The following is a 13,240-nucleotide window of genomic DNA, read 5'->3' as shown; positions in this document are numbered from 1 at the left end:
ACGCAAAATGAAAACAAGAGCTATAAATGTAGGAAATTTTAATTCATTCATTCAGCATAATATATGCTCGATATGTTACACATATGTATGTAGTTTTATAGAATATAGGAGGAGGGATTCATGTTATTTTCAGAGCTCTAATGTCTCCAGAAGCAGGGGGCATTTTATCTGGATCTTGAAGCTTACATTGTAGTTTGTCCCTTAGAGAATTGAGTAGTTAACAGTATTCAAACTGAAGAAAGAGCAGAAGTAAGAACCTCAGGAAGTGGTTCTTAAGGCAGGGTTTGTGGGGTTTTTTGTGTGTGCACGCGTGTGTCTGTGAGCGTGTGCACATGGAATCACCTTCTAGAAATGTATAGGCATTGTTTTAATAAAAATTTGCAGGCTGTTATTGGTATTTATTGACTGGGGGCCTAGGATGACAAAAATTCTGCACATAAAGAATTGTGGCAGTTCCCATGTGATTTGTGAATGTCTTGCTGTACCTTCAGGTAAAAGAAAATTTATTTGTATTTACCTGAGACTATGTATTTAGCATTTCACATGTGAAGTCAAATAATTCTTACATGGTTTTAAATTTTGCACAGTTTGTATTTTTAGGAGTACAACTAACATTTAAACTAAAGGGAAATTATAATTTTTAAGTTTCTAATTTTATCAAAAGTTGCTCAGCAGTTTGGAAAACTGCATCACAGAGGGCAATGTAGCACATAGTATTTGAACAGCTAATACAACATATTTGTATCGGCTTACATTTGTGGCTGTTATACTCACAGTGATTCTCTATATACATATGTGTAATTTATCTTTTAATTGTGTTGTGCTTGAGTATTTATATGTGACAATTATATATTACAAATAAATTGTATTTTCTATTTTGATTATATTTATGCCTTTAAATGGATTGTTACTGAAATTATATATGTAATTTACACTATCTATTAAATTAATTTGAAGATAACAGAGTGTTAAAAATGTTAGTTATAGAAAGGTCGATTACCATTAACCCAGGGCATTTACAAAGCTAAGTGTAATCAGGCAGGTTAAATATATTCTTACCTATTTTAGGTAAGAATATATTTAAAATAATGGGTAGATATATGTAAAACTCATTAAGGTGGAAAATTAGGAGACCTCACTGGAATCAAGAATATTGACTCCATATCTATTCTGAGCCTAATAGATTTAAATAAAAAGGAAAGATGTGATTACATGTGTTTTTCACTCCTATAAATCTTATAAAATGGTACCAACTAGCTATTAAAACCTCTGCTTCTTTTCCCATGGAAAAAAACCTAAGCCCTAAAAAAAAATCATGAAAGAAGAAAAAAGTGCAAAACACTTCTCTCTTCTATCTTCCAGAATTCATGGCGGGACATAGTTGGTGGAATCTTAATCAGATCTGGAACTTTAGGAGCAAAGCCATTAGAAAAATTCAATTTTTATTCAGGATGTCTCTGGATCCACCTAAATATTAAGACTCTATTATTGTCTTTAAAAGGGGGCGGGATAAATATTATATGACCATATCTGTCTCTACCACACTAAACATCTAACATAAAGTTTGGGATTTATAATAACAGATTATAAAGGCCACATATAATATGTACACGGTTGTGCATGTATATTTATATGTGTGCATGTATTATAGCACATCTCATGACAAAAAAAAAAAAATCAAGTGACCTGGCAGTCAGTTAGCAGTAAGCTATAGTCAGTCATGTTTCTGCTATCTATTATTTTAATCAGGAAAGTTATGATTAGATACATCTTTTAGAAAACTAATGCTAGTGACAGCTGTGAGCTTAGTTAAGAATAGAAAGGGACAGAAGGAATTCTTTAGAATTGGTTCTATCTGTACCACAAAGAAATAGCTAATTTTCCAAGTGCTGTCTTTTTGTTTAATATAACTAGTAAAACGTTTAGCATGTACATTAATTTATATAATATTTTCTGATTACAAAAGAAAGTGTAAATCAACACTGCAGGTAAATGATGCACATTTTAGAAGCTTTTAAAAGATATTAAATTTATACTACATAACGTTTTACTGATTTACAATCTAAGCATTAGAGATTGTTCATCCGTTATTCTCCCATATATTCAACAACGCTGGGTATTGACATTTCTTCTAATACTTTCCAATCCCGTAGAGAAAATGTTTTCTTATCATCATTATAATGCCCACTCTTCTATTAATAGTGAAGACAAGTTCATTTCTGGTGTTTAGTGGCTATGTATATTTCATTATCAGTAGATACGTGTTTAGTACCCATACCCATCTTTTCACTATTGATCATAGCCTTTGTCCCACATGTAGTTTCTAGAATGTAATCCTATTTTGTTATTTGCCTTTATTTTGTTTCTTGGCAATTTTGCTATATATGCTTTTCCCCTCTTCTAAATATTATGTTCTAGTACTTTGCTTTAAGGTGAAAATCTATTTATTATTTTCAAAAGTATTTTAAGCTCCCTCCAATCTTTGTAAACAAATTATGGTGTTAAAATCTGTGAATTCAGTACTAGAACATTTAGTTTCATCTCTTACATTCTTCATTATTATCTATCTTCATTTAGCATTTTCCTAGTATTAGTATTATTACACTTACTTAAATGGTCTTGAGGAAGGGGAAACTGGCTTTTTAGTTTCTTTCTTTGCTGAATAATTTTGTAATAAGTGAATGAAAGTCAAAAGATGTTAGAACATGATAATTCAATTTAAAATTAATTTGGTTTAATATATTATCTGATCTGAGGGATATGCCACATCCCATTTGTAGATAACCTAGTAACATACATATGTAGGCAATTGACTTGCAATAATCAGTTTGAATTTTGGTCAATTAATGGTGTAAAAAAACAGTGTTTATATACTTGAAAGGAAGATAATTATAAAAATTATTTATGTTACCTCTGAATTGAATCAAATAGGAAATCTGACTATTGCTATTTGAAACTGGAAATCCTGAATCACCTACATTTGAAGGCTTCCTTCAAGTAAAAGTCTCTCAGATATAAACCAGGAGCTTTCTACTTAAATATTGGCTTTATATCATTACAAAAAAATCATATTAATGAAATAAATTTCTTATCCCAGTAAGAGAGCTTGGAAATGTTAGAAAGTGCTGGTATTAATATTGAAAAATCACTACTGAAAATGGAAATGGAATCAGTTAGATTTATCTATTAGGCAATTATAGTTAGATTATTCATAAATCAAAGTAGTGTTGCTAATTGCATGGGTCTTAGTTGTTGCAGAATTGGTAATTTAAGTTGTATAACACATTTTTTAGAAAGAGTACTCAATCTTTAGCCTTATGGGAATGATACTTGCAAAAAACTTCAGTAATTTCCAAATGTATTAAATATTTCACACATGAACACTTGGTCATTTATATCTAAAATAAAACTCAATAATCACACTGAAAGTTGTCAGGAAAAATTTAGTTTATTTTTTAAAAAGACTTTCCCTCAAAGCGATATCTTTCTCTTTGTTTCCCCTTTGGTTAAATCATAGAAACCAAGGAATACTTATTATTTTGTCTAGGAAAGATGAGGCAGGAAAATATCATGCTTACGGCTTGATACACTACACAGAGGAGCAAGAAACAATGGCCTTGATGTGTGTTTTACATTCTGACTTTATATTCATAGTAACTGTTTCGACAGGACACAGTACCCTGCTGGAGAAGAGATTGCCACATTTCTTTCTGTAGGAGTGATGAGTTTGAACACTTAGAAGTGAAACAAATTCCTAAACATTCTTAACTAGATGTTAAGAATGAATTTGCATCTTTGATTCATTTGCATATGTTTTGATTCATTTAACTTTAATATATTTATTTGATGCAAATTAAATCCACCTTTCTATTTTGACTAGTGGTCTAACAGTATCCTTCCCAAGATACATTATAAGAGAAAACAATGCTGCTTAGTGTTGCCATCGCAGTATTCTTGAGGCATTCCATTTCAGTACATGCAGAGGGGAGGAATAATTAAAGATGGTGAAACAGCAAGGAGTAACAGGCTAGAACAAAGTCAAGCTACCATAAGAATCCTAAATGAGACATGTCTAATAGTGAGTTGACTGCAAAATATACAATTCCATGAAATGATATCAGCTAACTTGACCTCTATTCATATGTAAGGTGGCAAATTAAAGCACCTTTATGTGTGATTCTGCTAAAGCCCACTGCTGATTCAGGTATTACCACAATGTGAATTCTTATAGCATTTGAATGCCTAAATTCCCAATAGCAACATGAAGCAGAGGATATTTGCTACCTTAGCTGTTAAGAACTCTATTATTATAGCCTTTGGGTTACTTTACTCCACTGCAACATAGATTTTGTAATTATAAAATACTTCTATTTGGCCAAATAGAAGAGGATGGACAACTTGGTGACTACATTTCAACCAGAACTAATATTCTACAATGCTTTTTATTATATACTTTATAAATCCAGTATATCCTCTAGTTTAGTGGACAAAAATACATATGTATTTATCTCAATTTGAATAGCCAAGATTTAGGTAGTATAATTACAGAGAAAATATGTATTTCATTAGCCCCTTAAACTGTATAGTTGACCCTTAAACAACATGGGTTTGAACTGTGCAAGTGCATTTATATGATTTTTTTTTTTCAATAGTAAATACTGTAGTACTGCATGATCCACAGGTGGCTGAATCCACAGATATGGAGGAGCTGTGGATACTGAGATCAGGCTCTACACAGATTTTCAACCATGCAGAGGGTCAGAGACCCTAACACACACTCCCTGGCACCCCCGTTGTTCAAGGGTCAACCATATTTAGTGAGGTTATTCTTTGATCCTGCTTGAAAACTTAGTCTCCTTGAGCTTTCTAGACAGTCTTAGGTATTAAAAAGTATTCTATAATTACTATCAGTCACAAAATTTAGTGTCTTCTGAACTTTATTGTATCATATTTCTGAATAAAAGTTTGACCTAAGATTTTTAAATTTTTTTTTCATGGGAAGACATTTTATTTTAAATACAGCAGTGTGTACATGTCAATCCCAAACTCCCAGTCTATTCCTTCCCCCCACCCTTCCCTCCTGGTAACCATAAATTGGTTCTCTAAGTCTGTGAGTCTGTTTCTGTTTTGTAAATAAGTTCATTTGTATCATTTTTTTTTTAGATTCCACATGTAAGCGATATCATATATTTGTCTTTCTCTGTCTGACTTACTTCACCTAATATGATAATCTTCAGGTCCATCCATGTTGGTGCAAATGGCATTATTTCATTCTTTTTAATGGCTGAGTAATATTCCATTGTATATATGTACCATACCTTTATTCATCTGTTGCTGGACAATTAGATTGCTTCCATGTCTTGGCTATTGTAAATAGTGCTGCAATAAACATTGCGGTGCATGTATCCTTTCAAACCATGTTTTTATCCATATATATGCCCAAGAGTATGATTACTGGATCATATGGTAGCTCTATTTTTAGTTTTTTAAGGAACCTCTATACTGTTCTCCATAGTGGCTGTACCAATTTACATTCCCACCAACAGTGTAGGAGTGATCCCTTTTCTGCACACTCTCTCCAGCATTTATTGTTTGTAGATTTTTTGATGATGGCCATTCTAACTGGTGTGAGGTGATATCTCATTGTAGTTTTGATTTGCATTTCTCTGATAATTAGCAATGTTGAGCATCTTTTCATGTGCCTCTTGACCGTCTGTATGCCTTCTTTGGAGAAATGTCTCTTTAGTTCTTCTGCCTATTTTTTAATTGGATTGTTTGTTTTTTTGATATTGAGCTGCATGAGCTGTTTGTAAATTTTGGAGACTAATCCCTTGTTGGTTACATTGTTTGCAAATATTTTCTCCCATTCTGTGGGTTGTCTTTTGATCTAAAATTTCTGATTTACCACTTTTTCTAATCTATTTCACATGAATATACAAAACCATGAAGTTGTTGGAAAAAAGTGCAGCATTGCCAACATGGATCTCTGCTGTCATTTATATAGCTTTCCAAAGATAAACTATAAATGTGTTATATTTTTCTTATGAAGATGAGCCTTTGAATGGAGATGCACTGTAAAAGAAACTGGCTGAGGCTTTAAGGTAAAGAGGTAAAATAGAAGCAAATTCTTTCCTGACAAAGGCAGCAGCATAGGTGAAAAGATAACATATGTACACTAGTAAGTAAACAGAATATTCTTCATCCTCTCTCAGTAATTAATATAATATATTTTCAGAAAATCAGTAAATATATAGAATATCTAAAGGACACTATCAAGCAACTTGATCCAGTTGGTATTGTAGAATGCTGTACCCAACAAAAGCAGATACACAGTCTTCTCAAGATTCAAAAAGATAGAACATGTTCTGGCCATAAAATAGACCTTAGGAATCATTAAAAAGAAACAGAAATCATACAAAGCATATATATATTTTTTACTATGACAGTACTAGAAATCAATAGCAGAAATTGTCTGGAAAATCCACAAATATTTGCAGTCTAAATTACAAGCATGAAAAAAATCTCATGAGTCAGTGAGTGTGTCTCAATAGAGATTTACAAAGATTTTTATCTGAATAAAAGTGAAAATGTTTCATATCAAAATTTGTGAAATGCATCTAAGCCATGTTTAGATGAAATGTATAGCATTAAAATGCTGTATTAAAATAGATAGGTCTGAAGTCTATACTATTTCTACTTATGGATCATGAAAAAGAAGAATAAGTTAATAACAAAGCAAGCAAAAGGAAGGAAATAATAAATGTGGTATATGTGGTGAAAGAAAAGACAAATAGAACAATGGAACAGAATAGAATACAAAGCTCAGAAACAGACTCACATAAATAAGCTCATTTAATTTTTGACAAAGGAGCAAATGTACTTCAGAAGACAAGTGGTAATTATTTCAACAGATGGTACTAGAAAAACTGGACACCCTCATGCAAATTAATAAATAAGCCACATGGCAAGGACCTGACCTGAGAGTGGGCCCAGTCAACAGCTCTTAAGAAAACAAGGACTTCAGTCCTACAGCTGTAAGGAAATAAATTCTGCCAACAACATGAGGGAGCTTGGAAGCCTGACTTTCCCTAGTCAAGCCTCCAGATGAGGACACAGCAAGCCAACAGCTTGATCTTGGCCTTAGATCCTGACACACAGAAACTGTGAGAAAATACATTTTATTGTTTCAAGCTGCTAAAAACATAAAGTAAAATTTAAAAAAATAAGTGTATCTGGACACAGATCTTACACCTTTCACAAAAAGTAACTCAAAATGTATCATAGACCTGAATGTAAAACACAAAACTATAAAATTTCTACAAGTTATCATAGGAGAAAATCTAGATATTCTTCAGTTTGGTCATGAGTTTTAGATACAACATCACAAGCAAGATCCATAAAAGAAAAATATTGATGTTGGCCTTTATTAAGTTAAAAACTTCTGCTCTGTGAAAGACACTGTTAAAAGAATGAAAAGAAAAGTCACAGACTGGGAGAAAATGACTAGGGCAAAACAAATCAATGATAAGGACTTGCAAAGAACTTTTAAAATTCAAAGATAATTTAAAAATGGGCAAAAAGATCTTAACATACCATCATTAAGAAGATATGCAGATAGAAAATAAGCATGTGAAAAGATACTCAATAGCATATGTTACTGGGGAATTTCAAATTAAAACAATGAGGTATTACTATACCTATTAGAATGGCTAAAATCCAGAAAAGTTGAAAACAGTAAATACTCTTGAGGATATGGAGGAACAGGACCTCTCATTCATTTCTCTTGGGAATTTAAAATGATAGAGCCACTTTGCAAGACAGTCTGGTATTTTCTTATGAAGCTAAACACAGTCTTACCACATAGTCCACCAATCACATTGATATATATATATATATATATATATATATATATATATATATATATATATACCTAGATGAGTTGAAAATTCATGTCCATGCAAAAACCTGCATATGACTGTAGCAGCTTTATTTATAATTTCCAAAAATTAGAAGCAATCATAATGCCCTTCAATTGGTGAAAGGGTAACGAAACTGAAGTACAATCATACATAGACTATTACCCAGTAATAAAAAGAAATGAGTATCAGCCAAAAAAGATACAGAGGAACCTTAAATAGTTACTGCTAAGTGAAAGAAACCAGTACGTAGCCTTTGAAAAGGCTATGTACTGTATAATTGCAATGTATGACCAAATAGCAGAAACAGTGTGTGCATGAAGGGAACTCTCTATACAGTCTACTCAATTTTCTGTGAACCTAAGGGAACCAATAAACCAAAAAGTTGTTTCTTTGAAAAATGTCAATTATATTGATAATAACTGTCAGGAGGTCTATATAATCTCTTAAATAAATTGAATTTAAAGTTAAAAACTAGAAAAAGAAACTTCCTTTACTAGATAGAAAACATCTAAAACTCTACAGCTAACATCACAATTAATTGTGTTTTCACCCTAAAATATGCAACAAGGAAAGGATGAGTTATCAGACCACTGCTATTCAATACAGTCTTAGAAGTCCTAGGCAGTGAAATATGGCAAGCAAAGTAATTAACATACATATGGAAATTAAAACCCCTATTCACAGATAGACTTAAATGCCTCTGTAGAAATTCCAAAGAATCTACCACAAAGCTCCCAGACAAGTGTGTTTTGCAACATCTCAGGATACCAATTCAAAATAAAGTTATAAATATACACACATATATGACTTCATATAAATACATATATTATACACATACATGTATATATGTATATATTTATGCTTTTTTGTTCTATTAACTTATTTTCATAAATTGTGTTATAATTTTTATAATTGAGTTTATAATTTTTGTTACTGAATTCCTAGAGTATTCAAAAAGAAAAAATATATACATTTAAGACATTTTATCATATATTCCAAAATAATAAAATATATGTTTTTGTTTCATGTACTTTTGAACTGTAAATGATTTTGCAATTTTATTGAATTCTTACCAGGTTAACTTCAGTTCTTTGTTCACTTTATATCTGTTTAATTTATTTGCAATGTCAGACACTGATAGCATTTCACACATGTGATTTATTTTAATGGCTGTCATAATCCAAAATAATTCTGAGTCTTTAATTTTTATTGAAAAGTAATCTTAGATCTGAGGTAAAAGGATTCTCATTGTGAAGCGTTTTGTGAACAGTTCTGATGCTATGTCAGCCCTGCAATCTTAAGAGAGTATGATCTACAGTGTACTCAAGAGTCCTGTAAGTCTGTACTGTATGTAGTATAAAAACCAAAATCAAGGGGAAGAAGCAGTGACTTATTAAAGAAGTAGCCATTCTGCATATGTACTTCTCCCAAAATCTAAACACTTTTACTTCTTCCCTTACCCTTTCCTACCCTCCCTCACTCAACACTTGGCGTCCTTTTATCTTCATTCCGATGCAACAATTCTCCCTTCACTATGAGATCATTTGCTTTCAGGCAGTGATGTTCAACTGAGAAGTAATAAAGAAAGTGCTTAAGAGAAATTTTCTTAGAGTCACATTTGAGTTCCAATTTTGCCTCTGTTACTATTTGTGTAAACTGGAGCAAATTTCTCAACCTCTCTGAACCTACTTCTTCATGTTTGTTGCCAAACTTACAATTCTGAGAGTTATATCAGGTAATGTATATAGGGGGCTTAACACTTTACCTAGCGTAAAGACTCAATTACATTATTATATGTATGTATTATTTTTGATTGTTTTTTTGTTTGTTTATTGTGTGTTAAAGTGAAGTACTCTTGAAGATCATCTGTGCGTTAAAATGTTTATAATTGTTTGATAATTATGAGACAGAAATAAGTTACTAAGTATTTCTGATTTTCTAAAGTGAGAGCTCATGTCTATCATTTTTAATACTTCCTGAAAGGATAAGCGTGTAGAAGGTAGTTACATAGCATATATATAGGCTTCTATTTTTAATAGCTTTAGGCTATCTATTGTGAAGAAAATATTTTTCCAAATCAAATGCATTATATCAAACCTGCCATCCTCTACTTTATACACATTTAAGGGTAATCAAAGAAATACAGAAGAAAACTATGTAGGAACAAACAACAAAGAATAAACTGCTTAGTATCATACTTGTAATAAGATCATTAATGAGAATTTTCCTTTTAATGTTAAGTTTTGGTTGAGACCACATGCCTAAGGGAAAAGTGCAATTAGTAAACACAGTTTCAAAAAAGAGATATTTATTTTCTTGCTAAAGAGTGGAAAAAAATTAATGCAATGCTTTCCTGTCTCCCAACTCTTGGAGTTATAATAATACTTTAAAGATTATGTAAACCATAGGGAAAGATTGTTTAGATAAGATGCGTAAGAGTAAGAGCGCTGTGGGGAAATTACACTTCATACAATAAAAGCAGGGTGTTTTGGACCAATTTTTCAATGAAAAACAATTCGAAAACCTGAGGAATCTATTAAAAATATTTCTAAAGGTATCAGAATACTACCAAGAAAGTGAGAACCTTAGAACTGGAATCAAGGAGCCTACGGGAATTCCAGAGGGGCAAGTCTGGTCTTTGGTATTATATTTTATTTTAAAATAATGTTTTCATTCCAAAACTGTGAAGCATATACAGAGAAACCGAGAAAACTTAACAAACTCACATGACTGGGGGAGGGAATAACACAGAATAGAAAAATAACAAAAACAAAATCCTTCAAGGCCTAATGAGAAGGAGGTGCCTTGGTAAAAACTGCAAGCTTTCACAAGGGAGCTGAAATGTAGATGAAACAGACATAGATGGACTGAAGCCAGCTTCAAACAATTTCAGTTACTGAGTAGGAAAGGATGAGCCAGATTATTAGTGTGTTATAACAAAAGCAAAACTAACATACAGAGCCTCAAATTATTACTACAACTTTTGAAATAAAAAGATTTGGCCAAAGAAAAATACAGAAAGTAGACAGTAGAAATAATCATAGGATATCCAGAAAATAGTTTTATCAGACATCAAATTGAAAATAGCAATGCTTAGTATGACCCATGAATTAAAGTAGAGAAATTCATCAGACCATTTAAAACTATTAAAAAGAATCAAATGAAAATTCTGGAAATAAAAATAGAATAACTGGAATTAAGAACCCAATGGATGTGTTTAACAACAGAATAGTTGAAACACAAATAAATGAATTGGAAGTGAGGTCATAACAAAAACCGTTAATCAGGGATATAATCAAAAGGTGTTAATGCATATGAATTCATTCTCAGAAAGAGAGGAGAGAAAATGAAGCAGAAACTCAATTTTCAAGAGATAATTTTCTGGATTTTTCAAGATTAAAAAATGAAACCAAGCCATAGAAGAACTATACACCTTAAGTTAGATAAACAATGAGTAATTAACATAACAAGAACTAATGACCTAATAAAACTGTGACAAGCAAACCGTATAATAAAATCTTAAAAGAAGCTAGAGATTAAAAAGATACATTACCTTTAAGGAACAACAAAAAGCTGAGAACTAACTTTTCAACAGAAACAATAGATGTCAGAAGACAAAGTAATAATATCCTTAATGGGCTGGAAAAAACTATCATCCTCGAGTAGTAAAAAATTTGTAAAATGACATATAACTACCATGATAATATACGGGCATAACAATGTGATAAAAAATCAGTTAACTCAAAAGAAGACAAATGTAGTAGCTAATCTTCAAAAATGATTCCAAGGAATTTTTCCCCTCCCTGCTCTTCTCATCAGGAGTTGAAGGTTATTCCTTTTGCCCTAGAAGTAGTGCTGCCTCTGTAATTGCTTTGACTAATAGAATGTAGTGGGATCAACGATCTGGAAATTCCGGATTCAAACCTGAAGAAGACTCTCATCTCTCACTTCCTTCATCTTGTATCACTCACACCAGTGATGCTCTCTCTTGGAACCTAGCCACCATATTTCAATCTCAAAACCACGTGGAGAGACCAGCTGAAGGAAAAGTATGGTGCTCTAGCTTAGCCCCAGCTAAGCTCCAAGGTGACATCAAACCTCAACTGGCACCCATGTAAGTGAACCATCATGGATATTCCAGGCCAAGCAAACCCTCAGATGACTGTAGCCCCATTGCTCCAGGTGATACTACAAAATACAAGAGAACCAGTCACTAAGCACAGCCCTCCCACCACAAAAATGACAAGAAATAATGAAATGATTATTGTTTTAAACTGTTAACTTCAGTAGGAGGTATGTCACATGGCAGTAGGTAATCAAAAAACAAGAGGAGAAAAAATTAATGAAGAAAGGTGGTAAATAGAAAACAGCTACGTTGTAGCTGTGAATGCAGATGTGTTAGTAGTGTACTAAATATTCTAATTAAAAGACAAATATCATCAGATTGGATTAAAATAAACCAATATGTTTCTTATAAGAGACAATTTAAATATAAGGATACAGAAAGATTGAAAGTAATTTCCACCAAGATCAGGAAGAAGACAAGGTTGCCCACTCTCACCACTATTACTCAACATAGTTTTGGAAGTTTTAGCCACAACAGTCAGAGAACAAAAAGAAATAAAAGGAATCCAAATCGGAAAAGAAGAAGTAAAGCTGTCACTGTTTGCAGATGACATGATACTATACATAGAGAATCCTAAGGATGCTACCAGAAAACTACTAGAACTAATCAATGAATTTGGTAAAGTAGCAGGATACAAAATTAATGCACAGAAATCTCTAGCATTCCTGTACACTAATGATGACAAATCTGGAAGTGAAATTAAGAAAACACTCCCATTTACCATTGCAACAAAAAGAATAAAATATCTAGGAATAAACCTACCTAAGGAGACAGAAGACCTGTATGCAGAAAATTATAAGACACTGATGAAAGAAATTAAAGGTGATACAAATAGATGGAGAGATATACCATGTTCTTGGATTGGAAGAATCAAAATTGTGAAAGTGACTCAACAACCCAAAGCAATCTACAGATTCAATGCAATCCCTATCAAACTACCACTGGCATTTTTCGCAGAACTAGAACAAAAAATTTTACAATTCGTATGGAAACACAAAAGACCCCAAATAGACAAAGCAATTTTGAGAAAGAAAAACGAAGCAGGAGGAATCAGGCTCCCTGACTTCAGACTATACTACAAACCTACAGTAATTGAGACAGTATGGTACTGGCACAAAAACAGTAATATAGATCAATGGAACAGGATAGAAAGCCCAGAGATAAACCCACGCACATATGGTCACCTTATCTTTGA

This window comes from Kogia breviceps, chromosome 15 (assembly GCF_026419965.1).
Source record: "Kogia breviceps isolate mKogBre1 chromosome 15, mKogBre1 haplotype 1, whole genome shotgun sequence".
NCBI lineage: Eukaryota > Metazoa > Chordata > Mammalia > Artiodactyla > Physeteridae > Kogia > Kogia breviceps.
This window is presented reverse-complemented; position numbering follows the sequence as displayed.